The sequence below is a fragment of the Parasteatoda tepidariorum genome, chromosome 4 (assembly GCF_982258835.1).
Source record: "Parasteatoda tepidariorum strain Cologne lab strain chromosome 4, Ptep-v5.0, whole genome shotgun sequence".
Classification (NCBI taxonomy): Eukaryota; Metazoa; Arthropoda; class Arachnida; order Araneae; family Theridiidae; genus Parasteatoda; species Parasteatoda tepidariorum.
The window spans coordinates 102,836,715-102,859,263 of NC_141758.1; the positions used below are offsets into that span (position 1 = coordinate 102,836,715).

General features: G+C 29.3%; 1 protein-coding gene across 1 annotated transcript in view; it reads right to left on the bottom strand.

Moving 5' to 3' along the window:
• Positions 1-20,023, bottom strand: part of LOC107452498 (patatin-like phospholipase domain-containing protein 4) — a 73,511-nt gene extending 53,488 nt beyond the window's left edge. Inside the window, exon 1 of the mRNA XM_087161842.1 lies at positions 19,889-20,023. The gene's annotated coding sequence lies outside the window, so the exon portion shown is untranslated. The remainder of the gene's footprint in view (positions 1-19,888) is intronic.
• Positions 20,024-22,549: the final 2,526 nt, after the last annotated feature.

Genomic DNA, 22,549 nt, shown 5'->3' on the forward strand with positions numbered 1-22,549 from the left:
TGAAATACCCACATTTAATAAACTGTTAAAACTTGAATGGTTCGGTTTCTTTATCTTAAACATTTTATTGCAAATGAGGAAGAAAAACACGAGGGTGAAAGTTCCGAAAAACAAAAGCGAAACAAATATTTACAAATGCTATCGTTTTTTTTTTTTTATTGTTTTTTTTTTATCTACTTTCAGAATACCAAAATATAATAAAAAAATAATAACAAAAAAAAGAAGGTTTTAATAAGTTATTTCCTAGTTACAAAATGCTATACGCATTGTTTACAATGTTTAATCTTTTATCTATAACAAATTTAGCCTCATTTCCTAGATTTTAAATACTGTTATAAGTAAAAAGGGGGGGGGAATATAAAGAAAAATTACATAATCTGTAAAATGCAAAAATCGAGATGATGAAATACTCAAAACTCTGTAAAACAAATTGTTAAAACTTTTACACATTAAAGTTTTGCAGCATTAAAAATCATTTTTGTCATTATTATTTAATGTCGAAGTTCTCTTACAGCCAGAATAAAATATTCTTTTTCAGAAAATTTCTACTGGTTGAGCTTTTAATGCCTATTTTGCAAATTTACGGTTTTACACAAAAATTTTTAACCTGATTTATGGTTAACCAGATATAACCTATTAACTTATCGATATCGTTGTTCCCAGAAAAATAATCAGTATTGCTAACAATTTGGGATTGGGATCGTATTTTTTTTCACCTGACGATTTTACTTCTATTTCCAGAATTATAAATTCTAATGCAATGAATTATCGTATTTTATATTTATATATATATAATACTGACATACTGGACATTCTAGTCTTTTTTCTTCCGACTTGCGTATTTACAACTGCTGATGAACTTTTTTTTTTACATGCAATCCCGGGGTTCCGCCAAAAGGAACACGAGCATTTAAAGTTCCATGACCGAAAGAAATTGGGAACCATTGCTTTGAATTCCTACCTCGACAAATTTAAATGCACATAACAAGAACGTCATATTACGCGAAGACCGGTATTACGACTAGCTTCCAAATCATCATCAAAATTCTTACATTAAGGATGCAAAAACTAGAGTGATTAAAAAATTGTTTTCGTTCAGCTATAGAGGTAATTTGTTTGGATCGTAGGTTCCCAACGTGTTATCGCTCCTCGTTGGGCAGTGAAGACGCTCTTTAGCAAGATAGAGGATACTTTTATGGTGTGAAGGATTTCATGGGGATCATAAACAAACTATTTATGAAATTAGTATTGAGTGGGCATTAAAATTCTTTTTTTTTAAATTGTTGTCGTATTTTTTACATTTTTAACTTAGCATATACAAACACAATTATATTGCTACTAACTAAGGTAAACAACGTTAAAGAGCACATTAAACAACGTTAAAGAGCACTCATAAAGAGCACAACGTTAAAGAGAACGCCAATTATATTGATTTCTGAAATTGATTGTCGTAAAAAAGTAAAAATAATAATAACAATAAAAATTAAAACTCGACCAAAAAAATTAAATAAACTACTTTAACACCCACTTTTAATGTTGAACTGTGACATAATTTTCATGTGAATTTAAAATTTTGGTGTCTCTTTCTTGTTCTAATTTTGTTCTAAATTCTTTCTTGTTCTAATTTTGTTCTAAATTCTTTCTTGTTCTAAATTTTGCCTAAAAGGCTGATCTAGCTCAGTTCAACATGTATTTTTAAGTCAAAAATGTATTAATGAATTATTTAAAAGTATGTAAATCTTCATTAACTTTTTTCTGATTTTTAACTTGCTTTATGAACAAGTTTTGAATACCTGTGCGTTTTCACCTTTTTTTAACTATTCAAAAAAAAAAATAATTTTTTTTTAATGTAATTAACTTTGACATCTTTGATTTACTCATAAAATTATTTTACTCGTAAAATATCTCTTAATATACTCGTAAAATATCTGATAATATACTCGTAAAATACCCGGAAGACATTTTTTTAAATTATTTCCCGTTTCAATATAAAGAAAGAATTGAGAAGAAAAAAAACTTTGTTATTTCATACCTTATTTACTCTCAACAATTTTAGCACTTTTAGTTTTTAAAGCGAACATGTGTGGGTGACCCCCGCCTCAGTTATCTTCCTTCCCACAAAAAAGAAAGAAAAAAAATTGTTTTTCGAAATCCTGCAGCCCACTGCTATAGAATACACCTCATGTTATCCATATTTGCCTGCTTAGCATCCAATGTCATCAGTGACGTTGAAAGCACATTTATTTGTTAAAATAACATATAAATGTACTTTCGAATGTATATATTTTCTATTAACAACCAGCTTACTACAACGCCAATTCCATCTGTTACAGTGAGTTCCAAATGGGCCGGAATAGCCTGGTTGGTAGGGCGCTGGGCCCATGTCCGAGAGTTCATGGGTTCGAACCCCGCGGACCGAAGACTCCCCATGTAGTAAAGTGTCTGATGCACGTTAAATCTGTCGAGTCGCAAAAGTCCCCCATGCTCCCTTAACAAATCAATACCTCTGGGGGTACTGGATTGGAGATCGATCGTTCTCTGATTCAGGTCAAAATTACGATCTATGGATGGATGAATGGATGTACGAATGGGTCCACCCTATAAACGGGTGTGACGTATGGTGCGGCAGAAGTCGAATTCTTGGCCATAGATGGCGCCACTGGAAAACAAGAACAATCACACTCCCTCTGCCTAAACAGGCATACGCCAACAGCAACAACAGTGAATTGTCGTTGTAGCGAACTTTTTACTATATATCATAGTCATTTTTTTTTTACATGTCCATGTCCACAGGGTGCATAAGCTGGCAAAAGTCACCATGAACAAAGATATTATGGGATAAAATTACTGGCCACAGAGCGACTAAATATAACAAATGGCGATTATAAAATTTTCTGCCAGTTGCCACATGATTGCCAATTTTTTTATTTTTTGTTTATTTATTTATTTATTTTGTGCAGAAAATGCCTGCATTTTATTATTATTTTTCCTTAATAAATATGGAATTAATATGGATAATTTATAATATTCAGAACATTTCTTTCCTTCGCACATGTTTCTTGAAGATGCTTCTCAATTTAAGAAATAAACCTTGCATTGGGTACCATATTTTTAAAAATGCTCCAAAAATACCTTGCATTATAATTTAAAATTTTTTTTAGTCGTTTGAAATGTTCAATTTTTTTTAAAAAAAGGGCAACTTTTAAAATAGCTACAACTGACCACTGGCCATGTTGTAGCAAAATCTCGTAATTTCTTCCTGCAACAGATGACTCAATATTTTCATAATTCTTAAATTTAATTATAAGTTTCATACTATGCTGGCGTAGTAGTCAGAATGATTCTTAATTAATAATAATCAAATTTTAAAATTCATGGCTTCTAGAATTATTTCTAGCCTGTCATGAGAATTTTCCTTTCGTTTAGAACTTACGATTTTCTCATGCATAAACATTCCATTATTTGAATTTCGACATTTCTTGTTTTATCTTTCGACCATTGTTTTCTGTTTAATTTTTCTCCTGTGACCCTAATTCTATTTCAACTATTATGTTTCCCAATCTTTTTCTTTATAGAATTCGTTCGGTGGTAACTCTCGGGTTCAATAATTTTAACACCATGCCAGCTAAAAGCAACACATATTGTTTTTTTTTTCCTCGACGAAAGAAATTTGTTGAGTTACTTTAGTTTTTTCCCTTTACAATTTAATCGCTAACATATATGCAAATCAATTACCTTAATTTAACCCTAACTCTATTTTTTTGCTTCCGCAGTTCCTCGCAATCGCTTCCCGATCTGGAATAGTATATCAAAACAGCATCAAAAAATCAAGATATTGAAGTGGAATGATATTCGATCATAAATAAAAAAGTAAAAACGTGACTTAACTATTTAATTGCTTTAAAACTAATCAAAAAATTTGAACATTTTAAGCATAGCTCTGCAAAAAAACGTAATTGGACTAATAGTCCTTGCTTAACTGAATCACGCAAAACTAAGGACATGAAATAAAAAAAAAAAATAAATAAAACCATTTTCTCTTACTTTCGTTCTTTTTAGAGGTTAAGCATCCAAATCAGTCTCCATCAGTTACGACAACAATAAAATTAAATTACAAAAAACAGATGATTTCATGCATTCGATTTTCTATCTAAAATTAGGCTGCGTAATTTTATTCTTGTGAAGGAAAAAGTTAAAAAAATCCAAGAAAGTTTCTAAAACTTATAAAACGTTATTTATTAATCAGATAAAGCGAAGTTTTTATTCCCACCTTTTACTTTTTCAAAAAGTATTCATCTTTCGAGTGTTGCCCGATTATGAATTTTTTTTAAGAACAAAGTAAATAAATGAACAATAAAAAATACATAAAATTGAAAGTAGATAGCGTAATTAGTGCCCAAACCCGGGCTGAATGTGAACAAAACAAGCCGTGTACAGCGCTAGTCCTTCAATTCTAAGCTGACTCCCTTTGGAAAATGAATCGCTGCATTTCTTTTGCAGGTAGGAAATGCATCGTGTTCCTATTACTGATGTTCTGTTAAGATTAAGTGCCATTACTCAGTATACACTTGCCCGGTATTCCATACACTTATGTTTTTTTTTTTAAAAAAAAAGAAAGTGTAAGAACCTTTTATATGCATCACTGTTGTTTTTTCTAATACAGATTGTCTAAAACTCGCAGCCACCATTGGTAAAAAATATATTCAATTACAGAAGAAAAGGAATTATTGAAATTATATGAAAAATTAATACATAGTAGGTCAAACTCGAAACATCGGAATGCTTTTAAATGCATTTTGGAATTAGAAAGGTAATATTTTAAATACGATTTTTCCAAATTCTGAAATTGAAAATTGATTCTGTCTCCTGTATCTATTTCAGGAAAAAAGCATGCACGCCTCGACGCATCCCCTACCTTTCTAACCTAACAAACGAATGCAACCCATTACCCATTGAGAAGTAACTAAGATTGAAATACTAGCTCTGTGTGCAAAACCTTCAGGTTTTGAGTTTCATTTTGAGCACTAACTTAAACATATCTTACGGTATATATTCATAATTTTTAGTTATTCATTGGTATACAGTCATAATTTTCAGTTATTCATAGATATATATTCATAATTTTCAGTTATTCCTAGATATATATTCATAATTTTCAGTTATTCCTAGATATATATTCATAATTTTCAGTATATATTCACAGTTTTCAGTTATTCATAGATATATAGTCATAATTTTCTGTATATATTCCTAATTTTCAGTTATTCATAGATATATAGTCATAATTTTCAGTTATTCATAGATATATACTCATAATTTTCAGTATATATTCATAATTTTCAGTTATTTGATGTCTCATCTATCGCTGCGACCAGTGTCTCTATTTTATACCTTCTATATCCGAAGCAATATTGTTAACTTTCAGCTAATTATGATTACTACTACATTGTAATTTTTTATTATTTCCTGTAAATAATTTTAAGCTTCATAAAAAAGAACTCATGACTAAATAGAAAAACTCATTTTTATCACCTATCCACGCAATCACGTGCATATCAAGACTTCAATGCCATGTCATGTATTTCGTGGCAATTTCTGTTGTTGCCACCAATCTCAAAATATTAACTTAATTCCACTCATAACACAAAACGTTTTCATTTAAAAACGAAAACGATTGTTCTGCTTTTTCCCCCTATTTAATGAGCCTTTAAGTGAAGAATATAGGCCTATGTAAATTGCCATACAACAGTGAAAGTTTGTTTTTTTCGGCATTAATTAAGAAAGATTGCTTTTATATTGTTTCGTTGTATTGTTTCAGAAAAACGTTAATTCCAGAAAGAAACGATTTCTTTTCCTTCAATTATTTTTTATATACTACTTTAAATTATTGTTTTTGATCTTGAACTTTAAACATTGCCAGTTCAAATGTAAGTAAATAACAAAGGTAATGACTGCTTCGTTGCAACTATTTTCGGTTTTTTTAGTTAATTAATCTATTTTGATAATAATTGTGCTATGGTATTATGCTCACTAATTTATCTAGGCTTTTTTTAAATTTATGAAAAATAATTCTTTAGCACTTTTCAACAGTAAAACAAAACATACATAAACGGAAAAATTGTGTAACTATACATTTTATAGTTTCTTACAAAGAAAAAAAAAGGAGCCTTTGTTTCTGAACATGATTTTTTCCCCCAAAGTTGCCTCGATTTTCAGTACTTGCGGTTAGTTTCCTCCTAAAATTCTAATTTTGCAATCCTACGAAAAATCTTCCAAGGGAAAGCAGCAATTTTATTTTTAACGATTGCTACCTTTCGCTACTGAATGGGTGATTGTATACAATTGACTACAAACAATACAAAACACCTTGAGTTTAATAATTGTTATTATTGTTGAGCAGGCAAAACAATATCCGAATTTAAAAATCACTTTTATAATGATCGTAAACGATCTTAGCAGGATAAAAGGAAGGGGAAAAAAAACTAAACATAGATTTTCTAAATTATCACTTTCAACATAGATCTAAATTGTTGTGATTTTTCCTCAGATTACATAAAATCGATGCTACAAATTTCCAATATTTATTTACGTTATTGTTATATGGAGAAAGAAAAGCATTCTGTTTAAAACTGCAAGATCAAAACAATAATGGTTTAGTTCTTAATTTTTTAATCATCAACAATAAAGGACTTACATGTTACTTATGTTATAAAATATATTTTTAAAAACGATTAAGAACATTCAGAGTTCTTAATTATGAAATAAAGATGTAAACATTTCAAGATTAATAAACTTTAAAATATAATACACAATTATTTTTCAGAAGTTTTTAGCGAAATACTGAGATTTTTTTTAATATTTATTTATTGTTTTACTCTTATATTGAAAGAACGAGAGATTTAAATGGCTTAAATCCACGATTTTTAAGAGAATAATTTAAACTTGATGACGATTTAAATTCACGTCTTTGTTTCATTTCAAAGTTTGTCAAACCTTAATCAAGAGATCTAGATCAAGCATTTAATCAAGATTTGCGATATTTCTGTTACATATATTTAATGCTTTGACGCAGAATTTTTATTAAACACATTTTTCATACTTTTTAATTATATTGTATTAATTTAGGTCAAAATAAGTTGGTAATATTAAATTTAGCATTTTAATAATTTATGGTTATGAAATACAGCATGAAACATCGGTGTCTTTTTTTTGCATTAAAAGTAAAATAATCCAAACACTGCTTACTAAAACGATAATTTTCCAAATTTGCTCTTATTTTGATCTTCCAAAACATATTTTTGCCTGAAATTTAAGCATCAGAAAGAAATATATCATCTGCGTCAAACGATTTTATAGTTTTCCCGTCAAATATTGAGGAATAAAGCTAAGCTACTGTTCTTTTTACCAATATCTGAATGCAAAATAGTATTTCACTTGTTGAATTTCCCACATAAATATTTAAAAAAATCGTAAGACCTACGCTTGAAAATCTGAATAGAACAATATATAAACACATATAAAGAATTTTTATTCTTGTCTTTGTTTAAGTTCTTCCTGATACAATTACATCCCATGAATATCAAAATTACGAATAAAATCACCAAAGAGAATTCTTTCTCTCCCACAATTGTTCGAAAGCACAATACAAATTCCATGCTCAATATCACTTGTCCTAGTTTTTAAGCCTCGTTTTTTTCTTCTTTTTCGCCAATTTCTTTCAAGGCACACGACCTGTAATCTCCATTTTCGATTTCATAACAGAAGCGTAGTAATTCCATATCAGACGATATAAAATCTTTTTATCAGTGAGCAGTCACTGACCTCTTATTTCTTTTGATTTCTTTTTTATTCTGAGTGGCAACACTTTCCCTTTCTATGTGCCTCTTAATAATATCACGATCCCGCCTTGCTTATGTAATGATGTTGTACCCATAAAACCTTTAAGATAACTGTTTCTAAATGTCTTTTTTCTTAACTGTTCAAAAATTTGATTAACAGTTTCATCATTTTTCTCAGTTAGAGAAAAATGATGGTTCGTCTTGCAAGACTGGTAAGAGAGGCTGAAGTTGAATATTGTTTCAAAAAGTAGTGCTCATACCATATAAAACATCAAAGTTTGAAATTTTTTAAAAAAATATCCGGTGTGCTAATAAATAATATTTGGGTAAATTTTTCCCACCTAAATGAAAAGAAAAAAATGATAATGGTGGAGCTGCTAAATTAATTTAAAAAAAAAAAACATGATTACATTCATAAAAAAATCTTAGGTTTTAGTACGCTAGAATACTTAAAATACTGAACTTAGGAGCATCGTTAGATGTAAATACAATGTGCAGTGTGCAAAATAAATAAATAAAATAAAATAAATAAATGAAATAAAAAAAATAAATAAAGAAAGAAAGAAAGAAAATAAATAAAGAAATAAAAAAAAAATAAATACATAAAAAAATAATAAATTTAAAAAAAAAAATTGACCACCCTGAAATACTTTTGATCCTAATGATCAGATTTTCACATTCTAGGACTCAATCTCAAAGGTTCGAGGGGGTGTTCTCAAGTATTCTAATTATTAAAATCAGACGATATTTTAAGTTACGAAACCAGACACAAAAACATACTTTCTCAGAATAAACATTCTTTATTTCGACGGATTCGGATTTCTGATCCCCGAAATATAGTGGCTAGCAGCAATTTGGAAAAAACGGTTCCAATAGTTTGGTCATGAAAGTTTTTACCCCTTAATGTTACTTTTACTTTTTGCGTATTTCGCCATATCACGAGAATTTTTTAAACGAATTGAAAACTTTTTACACTCAATTATAAAGTTCGTTTATCGAAAGATAATTTCGTGCAAAAAGTAACTTTTGGTAAATATTTATTAATTTTATTTCTTATTTAAAAAGGGTCGAAAAATTTTTGAATGTTAAAGTGTGCAATTTTTTGCATCATTTTAAAGACCATAATTTTACATGGCAAAATACAAAATTTGTGCAAAATCGTCCGAATGGTTACTGAGAAATTGAAAAATTAAATTTTGAAAAAGTTATTTGAAAAGTCCTGAAACTTGAAAATCAGTTCATTAGATCAAAAGTTATTCAAGGTAGTCCGTTTTTTCTTTTTCTTTTTAGGGGCACTCTATAAACGTGGAATAATGTAAATGAAAATGTTAGAAACTATATCTGTTGCAAAAATAATTAAATTAATAGCACGAAATAAAGAGAAATGACGTGAAAATAAATAAAAGAAAAAAAAATCATATCCGTAAAAAAAAAAGAACACTTTAGAACATTTATGGGTCTTATTTGTATTTGTAACTAAAAATATCGTTTGTACTAAGCACTAACTGAACAGCATATTCCAGATTTCTGTTCAGGATGGTAACTTTTAGCGAATGAAAATCCACCGTTATAACAAAAATAATTTAACGTAGACTTTTTTTAAGTGCAAGTATATCAGCTGTCATGCTTTTAATTTTATTAAACCAGATGAAAGTTGAGAAAGTTATCTATAAAACGACCAGCGAATATAAAATGGATTTTGAGGAAACCTCATTTAAAGTTCGATCCACGATCAAAGAATATATAAGTATAAATTTGCCACGATGACTCATTTGTTGTCATTGTGAATAGCAGGTGTTCGATCCCTACCTCACATGAAGCCCACTCAGCTTCAGATAGATGGGTACCAGTTTGTTTGAGAAGTAAAGGCGGCCTGTACGCAATGCTTGCCACATTACTACAATCCTGCTATTCTACATGGTAATGAGGAGCCTTATTCGCCATTATCCCGTTGGAGATTAAAGCTCCACATTCCTGCAAGAGCCCACAACAGGCTGTTGCAGAAAATACTCTTCTATGTTTTGTTTTTGCATTTTAAGTTTGCAAAGATTTATTTAATCTAGCTTTTATTTATTTGAGTTTCACTTCAAGCTTTCAAGAAAAGTTTCTCTAATAGACATATTGTCAAATTAAAAATATAAAAAAGACATTTCTTTAAAAAAAATAAGCAATTAAAAAATTTCATTATTTCAAAAAATTGTTTTTAGACTGCTTTAATTAAATGTCATAAAAAATTAATTTTATGACAATTAAATGAATCTTAATTGAATGACATTTTAAAGACCAATATAAAATTTTATAGAATTAAGAAAGATAAATACAGTCAAACCCCGCCATATTGAGCCTTCAATGGACCGAAATTTTGGTTCACTATAACCGGGAGTTCACTATATCCGTTATGCGGGCAATTTAACTAATGGTTCCCAAACTCCTCCCTTTTATTACACATTATTTAAATAAATTACAGTAAAATATTATTTAGTAGCGAAAAATGTGTTATTTTTCATTACTCTTCGTCTTGCTTACAAAAAAAAATAATTTAGTAATCTTTAGCTGATGAGCAATCCTGACAGAAAATTCATATTGATCCCACTGCCACCTTACGGGTGCACTATCTGCTTGGTTTGTTTAGGGATGGGAAAGTGAGATAAAAGAAGCTTATCGATCTATAGATGGTTTTAAAAATCGGCATATGTATTTATTTTAAAGTAAAAATTTCAAAATTATTACAAAAGAAATGTAGAAAAAAATCAGTTAAAGACAGAAAGAAGTTCATTATATCCAACTTCCTCACTTTTTTGGTTCACTATATCCACAAAAAATAACATTATGCGTGTATAGCAAGGCACGAGACCTAACATTTCGTTCACTATATCCGGGAGTTCACTATAAACCGTGTTCACTATAGCGGGGTTTGACTGTAGTAAAATTTTTTAACTGGGTTTAAAAATTTAATTAATATAAATGAGCTGCGCATAATGCACTTAATAATCGAAAGCAATTTGCTACCAGAAGAAAAAAAGTTATATGTTAAATTGGTTGAATTTCTTACTTATTATCAAACAAATCTATAGAGGGGGGGGGGAATAAAAGTGGGAAAATGTCCAAAATGAATATGTCAAAGATCCATTAAAGAGGGGAAAGAAAAAAGAACGGAATTATCTGAAATGCAGTTCAAGAAACAAAGACAAAAAACATATTTATGAATAGGTTATAAAAACCTGACTAGATATTATATGTTTTGCTAAACAAATGCATCGCATATTTCTACCATGTTCTCATGCTGAATTGATCATTTTGCTATGATTTCAAGATGATTAACTGGTTTTGGTTGTAGGAGCTGGTTAATGCAAATCCCGTTAGACGGATGATTCAGCATGTGTTTTCTACCAACTCGTGCTTTTTGAGGCTGGTTTTAATTATTTATTTTTTTCCTCATTATTTCTTTAGAAGAAATTTATTTTATTATTTTTAATATTTTATTACTTTCCTTATCTTATTATCTTATTTTATCTGAGTTGTATGGTATTTTAAACTTCTCTGTTTTAATCGTTTTTTTAAATTAAGCAATTTACTTCTGCCAGTAAATATGGAATCAATTTTAATAGTGCATCTAAAATGTTGCAACAAAGTTACATTACATTCATTTTACTACAAGGATTTAAATACAACAGAAAAAAGTCTTTTTTAGTAACATCTGTTTAGAAAACTTCATGAAATATCCCCTAAAATCCGATATGGTTTTAAAATGTAAACAAAGAACTGATAATTGCCGCTCAGTACACAATTTTAAAAACATTAATAAAGATTTTTGTTGAGCATTATAACCTCATTTAGACAAAAAGAATTTTTTAAATTTTAATAAAACACAAAGTAAAAGGTAAACGTGATTTTTAATTTTTATTTCTAACTCTAAATTAACGTTTGAAAAAAAAAAAGATAAATAAATAAATACAATTAATAAATAAAACAAAATAATTATATAATAATTTTTTTTTACTTAAATATCGTTAATTTTCATTCATTTTTTACTCTTACTATTTATAATTTTTTTCGTTATAATATTTTTCTGGATATTTACACAATGATTATATAATTAATGATTGAAGGAATCTGAAAAATGAAGTGATTTGAGTAAAATCAATTAATTTTTTTTTTTTTTTCGTTTTACTCAAATGAAGATTTTCTTATTTCGTCATTTTTCCTCTCTTCAATTTTTTTGTATATTTTTAAATAAATAATTTATTATTATCACTATTTTAAATTCTGATATTTTCCTTGTTTCCATTGCTTTTAATTAAAAAGAATCAAGAAGAATTTTAAATTACACACAATTCTATCATTAGTTTATAGTTTTTGCCTTTTTTAATGTATTACTCATTTTTCAAACACTTTTAATGCACATTGATACTACTTTAGAAAGAAAAATTGCATCATAAAATTGTAAACAATACGTGAATTTTAGAGAGTCTACTATATGAATACGATAAAAAAAAAAGAATTCAAGAATCGTTTCAGAATAACAATAAAAAGTATTTTTTTCCACAAATAAATGATTGGAATGGAATAAATGAATTAATTAAATGAATAAAGTATTTAGTTACCGCTACACTTGATAAAATCCATAATTCAAATGGTAAAATTCGTTATTCAAAATTCTATATTCCCTGTCTATGTAACTATAATCAAATTCTTATCTAATAGAATTATTATTATTTTCTCTTCTCTTTAACATCTTAATCGGTTTAATATCAATTTTTAATGAGATAAAATAATAAATCAATCAAAATGTTTAACAAGCTTCAATAAGTTGCTGTCTTAGTATATAAACGTAAATTATTACAATTTGATCGAGCCCGGATAGCTCAGTCGGTAGAGCGTTAGGCTTTTAACCTAACGGTCCAGGGTTCGAGTCCCTGTTCGGGCGGAATATTTTTGCTGAAATCCCCAATAAAATCTATTATGCAAATACTTTCTTGCCTTTTTTTTTATTGTCCGCAAACGTATTAAAAAAGTGTTGAGGAGATTTTTTAAAAAAAATTATTACGCAATTATCATATTTTTATGAAAGATGAAAGGAGTTAGTCATATTTATATTAAAAAGATAATTCTCAATACTTAATATAACTGTCAGTTTTGACAATTTAGGAAATTACTTTTCAGCTTTTATTAATTACACTTGGCAGCTCATGTTTAAGTTAAAAAAAAAAATGATATTCCATTTTTCAGCTTTTTACTTTATACAAAATAAACGAAAAGGACAGTATTTTGTTCTCTTTTTGACAATGTTTTTAAAAATAATTTATTATTTCCCTTTTTCTAACTTTTAAATTTTGTTTTACAACATGCATTTACTTCTTCAGTTGTGTTAGATTAATAAATAGAAAATTAGATAAATACGAAGGAAGGATAAAGCTAATGATTGTAGCTCCTAGTAGCAAATTATTTTTATTCCTGCGGAAGTTTTTTTTTAGAAGAAACATGCAAGTTTTTGAACGTTAAGGCATTTAAGAATAAATAAAAAAAAATGTGTTTGATCGTATGCTTGTACAGTAAATTAATTTGATTATTTAAAAAATTCCTTCTAATTAATTTATAAATTTTGAGGTATATTCTTAATATGGAGCTTCATAAGATGGCAGCACATGTTCTTTTCATGTTCTGTAAATATTTTTTTTCATTTAAAAAAAATCATCATATAGGAAATATTTTAAAAAACTGCAAAAGAACGCGGCACGGTAAAAAAATTTTTTTAACTCGTTGTTTTAAAAATTATGCAAAAACTTTTACTTTTTTTTTTTTGCAAACCAGTTTAAATTCGTAATTTCACTGAATTAAACCTTTTAAAATTTAATAAATAATTTATAACAAAATATTTTTTCTTTTCCATTTTTAATATTGCGTTTTCAAAATTTTAAAATGCTACTTTAAGCTATATCAGCTTAAAATCTTACATTTCAAAAAATTACTCTTGATGCATAATTATAATGTTTCAAATGAAGTCCATATTTTTCATTACTCTCATTATCAATTAATTTAACAATTTTTGTTTCATTGTTATGTTTTTAAACTTTTTTCCACTTTTAATATATTACTTGTAATTTAATAAATTTTATGTTGATTGATAAAAAAGATATTGATAGGATGTTCTTACTTTCTAAAAATAAAATGAGCTATCAAATATGACTTCAAATTGTCTGAGTGAGAGAAAACACAAAAACTTTTTGAGTACTTTTTTTTTCTTTATTTATTTATATAAAAAAATCTCCATTAAGATTATTATAATTCTCTTTTTTTTTTTTTATCGAAACATCGTAACGCGTTTTTAAAGCTTAAGGAATTATTAATAAAGCATACCGACCTTTATCAGGGAGTTAAATGTTCTTTTTTCTTCATTTTTCTTAAATTAATTTTTTCTTAAAAATTAATGTTTGAGATAAGAGATAAAAAAAACTAATAAAAATTAATGAAAAAATCTTCTTGTCGAAAAAAAATAAAAAAAAAAAAATAACAGAATTGAAAATTGCATTAAATCAATTAGTGTCGCCATCTACTAAGATCTTTTAAAAACTTTCTACAGAAACATAATTTTTAAAAGTTAGAAACATTTTCATAGTGTGTTTATAAATAAGTTTATGCTTTTATGCAAAAGAAATTGAATTTTTCGAGATCCTTAAATAAAATTATTTACAAACTTTAATTGACAATTTTACTTATTTAGTTACAATTTAAATTTAATAATATTTTTTATTTAATATTATTAAATTATCATTTTTAGCATTATACAATCTTTTTTAATATCTAATCATCGCGATTTTTTAAATGGGGTAAATAAAAAATTTTTAAAAAATTGTTGTGAGAAACAGACGTCAGTTAATGACATTGAATTTATATTGCATTTGGTTTCATAAGAAAAAGATGGAAAAACCCCTTGTTTGGTGGTTTCTATCTATATCATTTGTTATTATTGATGTTTTAAAAACTCGAACAATTTATTTCATATAATAAACACAAGCTATTTATGTTACATTAAGAGAGAAAATGAAATGTTTTTTACTGTTTCGTGCACTTATGTTTACATAATATAATAAAACATACAATATAATATATTATATAATAAAATATATATATCATAAAGAAATATTGTAACGAAGACTTAAATTAGCAAATTTGTCTTTTAAAATACTTAAGAATTGAAATATTTTTCATTTGTATTTTTTATTTATTTATTTATTTATTAACCCCTTTACCAAAAACTAACGTTAATCGCATACAAAGCAAGTTATATATTCTACAAATAAATGACATACAATTCTTTATTTTTAATTATGCCCACTAGATGGTAGCACCAGTAATTTCAAAACTGTTGCTTTCTACCCTGTTCTGTCTTTCTCTTTGCTTAAAATTAATTCATAAAAAAGTTAACAAATATTAAGAAAAAAAAATACATGTCAACTAAAACATGGCGTCACATACATCAAGCAAACGAAACGTCTTATATTAAACATCTCGGAAAAGTAATTTTAAGCAAAAAATTTTATTGAAACAAGTTATATATATGAATGTAAGAAAATGTAAGTTAAAAAACTGAAAGCGTTCGTTAAATGTTCTTGATTATTTTTTCATTCGCATTAGATATTAATCCTCATTTTTTTTTTATCATTAAAAAGAGCTGATTTTATTGTACTTAATAATTTTTTCACGACCTCGTCCTTTTTATTATTTTTTTATTAATATTTGAAAAGTTAACCTTAATTAAGCAACAATTAAAAAAAAAAAAAAAAAAAAAAAAAAAACGATGACTAAGGAAAAAAAAGTTCAAAATTTCCTGTTATAAATCAGGTAGCTAATAGCAACTTATGCAATTTTTTTTCCAAAATTATATGCTGTACTAAAAAGTATTACATCACAATAGCATTTATATTTTACCAAATAAATTACTTTATTTAATTTTTATTTTTTATTATGGGATTTTATTGCATATTCTCTTATATATATTTTTTAAAACCAGCGTTGAACAACCAACCTAATTCTCAGTTAACGACTAGCAACGTTTAACTCCACAGTCTCAATTTTGAACCCAATGCAGAAGACAAGGGAACACCTGGATCAAGTATTGGGACGAACTAGTCTTGGTGGAGTACATTCTTATAGAACTAACCCGCATTTCAATTACATGGACAAGAAAACTTTCCTCGGTTAGTCTGACACCTAGAGGATTCTAACCCGTGAACCGTCTACCATTGAGTATACTTTACGTCAGCACTGTGATCGGATTGAGCCTGAAGCAGAATTCGTATCAACAGTCACAACTGGAATTTGAACCTGAGTCACGTCACCTGATTGGGAGGCGAATAATCTATCGCCTGAGCAAACGCTGCTCATTCCCTTACATTTTATTACCGTCGTTGAACAGCTGACCCAAACCTGGGCTTACGACTACTAATGTTGAACTCCGTAGCCATCTAATTTTGAACTCGATCCAGAAGACAAGGTAACTTCTTGATCAACGTATTAGGAAAAACTCTAGGTTTGCCTGTACTTGCTTTTTCTGTAAATTAGTTACGTAGGTGAAGCAAAATATATTCTATTCCGAACAGTTGTCGGAGGGTTGTTTAAAAATTTATCAATTCTTGTTAGTTATATAGTAGAAATTTTTTTTAAAAATTTCTTTTTGACACACCTTCAATTCCCATACCATTTAGAATATGGGAAGGTAAAACCCAGAGTAATGTTCTGTTAAATATGTGTAGAAACAGTGTTTGATTATCGCTTGCTTCGGATGGAAATAATTAGGGTTCTAATACTTATATTATACATTTCAATAGCATTAATTTATTTTTGTATAAATTTAAATATTTATATTTTATGATACTAAAGCGGTAAACAAGGAAAAACAACGACTGACCAATTGCATACTATCAGACAGATCTTGGAGAAAACCAAAGAGTATAACATTGACACATACCACTTATTTATTGACTTTAAAGCTGCCTACGACAGCATCAACCGAAGAAAACTACTTGAGGCTATGTTGGAGTTTAACATCCCAAAGAAGCTAATCAGCCTCACAAGAATGACACTCAAAAGAGTTTCGTGCAGAATAAAAATCTCGTCAAGTCTCTCTGAACCATTTTTCACCGAAAAAGGCCTCAGACAGGGTGATTCCCTTTCTTGCCTGCTATTTAACATAGCTTTGGAAAAGGCCATTAGAGACTCTGGTATCAACACAAATGGAACAATCTTACAAAGAACTGTCCAACTACTCGCTTTTGCTGATGATATCGACATAGTTGGAAGAACAAAGCGCTCAGTTATTGACGCTTTTGTAGCGCTTGAGAGTGCGGCGAAGGAGATGGGACTAGTTATAAATGCAGACAAAACCAAGTTTTTGATCGCAACAAATAAAACTCCTGATCGATCTCCTCTGGAGATAATGACTTACTCTTTTGAAACTGTTAACCAGTTCAAGTACCTAGGAACCTTGATCTCTAGCCACAACAACCTGAAAATCGAAATAAATAACAGAATTTCCATGGCTAACAGAAGTTTCTACGGCCTCAGAAACCAACTGAAATCCAAGTTCATCAGTGTGAAGACAAAGTTAAACATCTACAAAACTTTAATCAGGCCTATAGCTACGTATGGAAGTGAGTGCTGGACCCTAAGCAAAATAGAGGAGGAAAAACTGCTAATTTTTGAAAGAAAAATTTTGAGGAAAATCTTTGGATCTCTTCAAGAGAATAACGTATGGAGAATTCTTTACAACCAAGAAATTTACAAAAAATATGACAAATTCGGTGGGACCGACATTGTGAGAACTATTAAAGCATCACGCATTAGGTGGCTGGGCCACCTCTTCAGAAATTCTGATGACGTCCCTGCCAAAAAAGTGACTTTTTCCACAATTGAAGGGACGAGACGTAGGGGACGACCACCTACAAGATGGATAGACGACGTTGAAAAGGACCTCAAGCTGTTGGGAGTCAACCGATGGCGGGCCGTCGCACCGGACAGGGCCAGATGGAGGAAAATCTGCGAGTCAGCCTTGGCCTGTGAAAGGCTGTTGCGCTTATGAAGAAGAAGAAAGCGGTAAACACTTTAAATTAATTTCAATTTCCGAGGAAACTCAAGGGGGCCCTTCATGGTTCAAATTGTGGATATTTCAGAATTCTCGTGTCATTATTGGAATGTTCTTACTCTTATCTTTTATTTTTGGACAGGCAAAAATTTCTTTTTCATATTTTTTAAGAAAGTTACTATTCAGAATTAAGTTCTCTCTCTCTACATATTTTTTAATTTTCAGAAATTGGGTTAACGTGCAACCGCTCTGCTTATTGCACGTGAAATTGTTCAGAAATGTAGAAAAATGACAAAATGCCAAAAGATTGTTGCATCTAATTATAAGTACCAAATGACTAGCGATTTTAAAAACCAGTTGACGAAATACATCATTGAGATGTACTATTTACCGCTTTCTGTTTCGGAAGCCAACTAATTAATTCGCAGTAGATTTCACAAATATCTTCAAAGTCTGTCGAAAGATGGCGCCGCTGACCGCATAAACTTTACAACTATGTTTTTTGCTGCATGTTAGACTATTTCAACGGACATATTTGCACGATTATCATCTAGGGGGTAAAACTTCGCCAAAATGGTGATTTTTTTAAAAAGCATACGAACTACCATTCGATTCGAACTACATACGATTTTTCCATTCTATAACCAAAATTATGACAAGATGATAAATGTATCGCAAAAAACTGCAAGTTTGCCTTAAAAGACCTGAACTGTGGATTTTTTTCTTTATTTTTATTGGCGAAAGAGGTTCAAAAAACGGTCTTAATAACGTCGTTTCTTTCGCCAAGAAAAATAGAAAAGCTTCAGTTAAAGTACTTTAAGCTCAAGGCAAAGCTTAAATTTTTAACTATACTGCCAAGCGATTGAAAAAACAACAGATTTCGAGAAAAGTGGCTTGGCAACTATTTTCTTTCTGTTTGTAATGCTATGAAATAGAATTTCAAAAAACTGCTAAAACAAAATTTATTTTTGAAATTTTTATTTATTTATTTATTCATTTGCAGTAGGTAGCTTATTATGCGAAACTGCTAATTATATATATATATATATATATATATATATATATATATATATATATATATATATATATATATATATATATATATATATATATATATATATATATATATATATATATAAAAAAAAGCATAATTTTGAATTTTTTTGTCACTTTCATAGATTTTTCTGAATCTTCCGTTAATTTTTCTGCTAAGAAGAATTTTCTGGCTTTAAAGCAGATAAAAAAAATAGCATAAATATTAAGAAAAATAAATACTTGCTCTTAAGACATGAAAAAGAAATGCAATTTTTCAGGATATTTCTATCGATATAAAAATTATTGAACAATTCTTAATTTTACGAACAATGCAGAGTTGTAATAACTATTCAAGTATATGTACATATAAATCAGAACTGCTTTTCATCTTGTTCCGCAGTAGACAGATCGTAAAGACACGGTTCCCAGGAGAACACCGAAGTCAAGCATCACTGGCTGCAGTCAGTAAGGTAGTCGTTGACCACTTTGATCAGCCTGCGTAGGGACTGAGGGTGAACGGTATCGGTCTTCGTTAAATTGTCTATTGTAAAGTGCTGGACCTCACACGCAGGTCGTCGGGTTTCCAAAGCAGGGGAGCCATCCCCTCTGCAGAGGATCAAAATTGTGATGGCATGTGTTTGGATTATCCTCAGGGATGTTTCCCAGGCCATCGCCAATAGCTCATTGTGCAGCTCTTGTGTGACGTAAATAAAGTACCTACTTACCTTTCTTTCTTCTTCTGAAAATAGAGATTTTGTTCTATTTTCATAATTAGCAGACAGAGCGATGACTGAGAAGGAAAAAACGTAATCTAACAATAACTGTTATGCTAATAACCGTTATGAACTAGCAACAGTGAAAAAAAGACAAAAAACAAAATTGTATTAAAAAAAGTTGGAATAGAGCTTTAAATTGGTAAAAAAGGAAAGCTTACCGGACAATGCCACGTCATCATTCTAAAAAAAAATCTCCCTGACCTAAATTAAATATTAGATGTAGTTTAGACAATTTTTCATAGAAGATTAACGTTTATTTATGAACAGTTGAAGAAAAAGAGTGTCAAATTTGCTCTGTAAAAAATATTGGACAGTTGTCGAGCAGGTGCTATAAGATAACAATCTATTTTTGAAAGCATAATTTATTGCGACTCTTCTCTACTCCGATGACTTCATATAATGAACAGGTGATAAAGTTTTCTTGCCGTGTGAGTTTCAGGCGCTCATTAGTTTGAACGAATACTTGTAAAATTTTAGTCCAAATGCTTTTGTTTTGAAGTTATTAAAAAGCTTCTTACTTCGTTTCAGAGTTGAGTCGGTAAAAGAAAAATAATGGAATCGTTTAATACTCGTGAAATTGGACAATGAGTAATATATAATTGTTCTAAAACGGCGACGGATTGAATCAGTGAAAGAAAAATAATGGAATCGTTTTATACTCGTCAAATTATTCAATGAATAACAACATACAATTGTTCTAAAACGGTGTTCTAAAACGACAACGGATTGAATCAGTAAAAGAAAAATAATGGAATCGTTTTATACTCGTCAAATTATTCAATGAATAACAACATACAATTGTTCTAAAACGGCAACGGATTGAATCAGTAAAAGAAAAATAATGGAATCGTTTTATACTCGTCAAATTATTCAATGAATAACAACATACAATTGTTCTAAAACGACAACGGATTGAATCAGTAAAAGAAAAATAATGGAATCGTTTTATACTCGTCAAATTATTCAATGAATAACAACATACAATTGTTCTAAAACGGTGTTCTAAAACGACAACGGATTGAATCAGTAAAAGAAAAATAATGGAATCGTTTTATACTCGTCAAATTATTCAATGAATAACAACATACAATTGTTCTAAAACGGTGTTCTAAAACGGCAACGGATTGAATCAGTAAAAGTAAAATAATGAAATTGTTTAATACTCGCACAATGAATAATATATAATTTTTCTAAAACGGCTACTTTTATCTTACTTTTAGATTTCTGAAGGCATTTTCAAACAGCAACAGTTATTTTAAATGACAAATTGAAATAATTGTTCTAAAACGACGAATATTTTTCAAAAAGAAACAGTTATTTTAGTGACAAGCTTAAATATCCAGTTTAAAACAGTGATTTCGCTTAGTTACGTCTCTAAAACACTCATTTTTAAAGAAGAAAAGTTACTTGCGAAGTAACAAATAGTTGTTCCAATCTGAAAACTGTTAACTTCACGTGTCTTCGATCGATTAGTTCTTTTGAAAATTGTTCATATCAGTTGTTATTGGACAGAAAATATTACACTCTAAAAACTCTTAGTTAGTAAGCATAACAATCACAATAAATTTTTGAATAAGCATTCGGGACGGCTTGGAAAATGTTCAGAACAGTAAGAAAATATTACATTAGGAACTCAGTGTTCACTGCAACAACAACTGGTTAGAGAATAACGATTGCAACAATCAGAATCGTTTATGGAGTGTCATTAGAAAATAACGATAATTATGTTCTGTATTTGATGGAAAATGCTCATAACAATCGCTTTTAGTTCGTAACAATTGCTTTCGCATTTAGAATGGTTTGAAAGGTTGTGTCAATTCGTTGTGGTGACAATACGTCGCTGACAATTTGAAGGGAGACAATTCGTCTGGAGCACAATTCGTCTCAAAGATAATTCGTGGGTACATTTCTTCCTGCGACAATTTGTTCTGGTTACAATTCATCACGGCGAAAATTCGTGAAGGGCACAAATCATCGCGGCGAAAATTCGTCATGGGCACAATTCAGCGCGTCATCGCGGCGAAAATTTCTCGTGAGCACAACTCATCGTTGCAACTATTCATCTCGAGCACAATTCATCGCAAATTCGTTGCAACGACAATTCGTGGAGGGCACGATTTGTTGAGAGCATAATTTATCGCAGGCACAACTCTTCGTTGCGACAAATCGTCAATTTCTTGAGATTTGGATGAAATAGATACATTTACGAATAAAAAAACTCATGCATTGCAATCAAAAGCTAGCTAAATATTTAATTTGTGACCCTTAAAGTATTACCAAAGCACTTTGGGAAGGAGTGATTAATGATTTGTCTATTGTTACTTACTTCAGTTTCATAACTATATATTTTTACTCAAACTATTAACATTCCATGGTAGTTAACATTTCTCAATTCATCCAGAAATCAAATCGGCTAAAATTATCAACATTCTTTTAACACTATTTTATTTATTATACGACACCGAGACGGTTGGGTTTAAGGTTATTACGAAATAGTTTATGAATGATAGTTAAACGTTGTGGGAAATTTTGAAAATAAACAAAACAAAGAAAGTGTTAAAATCTTAGCAAACAATTAGTATTTGAAACTGTAGTTTTAAACAGCGCAGGTGCGGAGATAATAACATTTTCCTCCGCTATTCAATGACGATTACTCTTACTACCAGTTGTGCCTGCGGTGAATTGTGCAAGTGACAAATTGTCTGCTAGTAGTATTCAGAACGATTTAGAAAGTGTTTTGAATAATCGTTTCTGGTTAGTACAATAACTAAATAAACGATAACTGTATACGGAATGGTTAGTAATAATTGCAGGTTAGA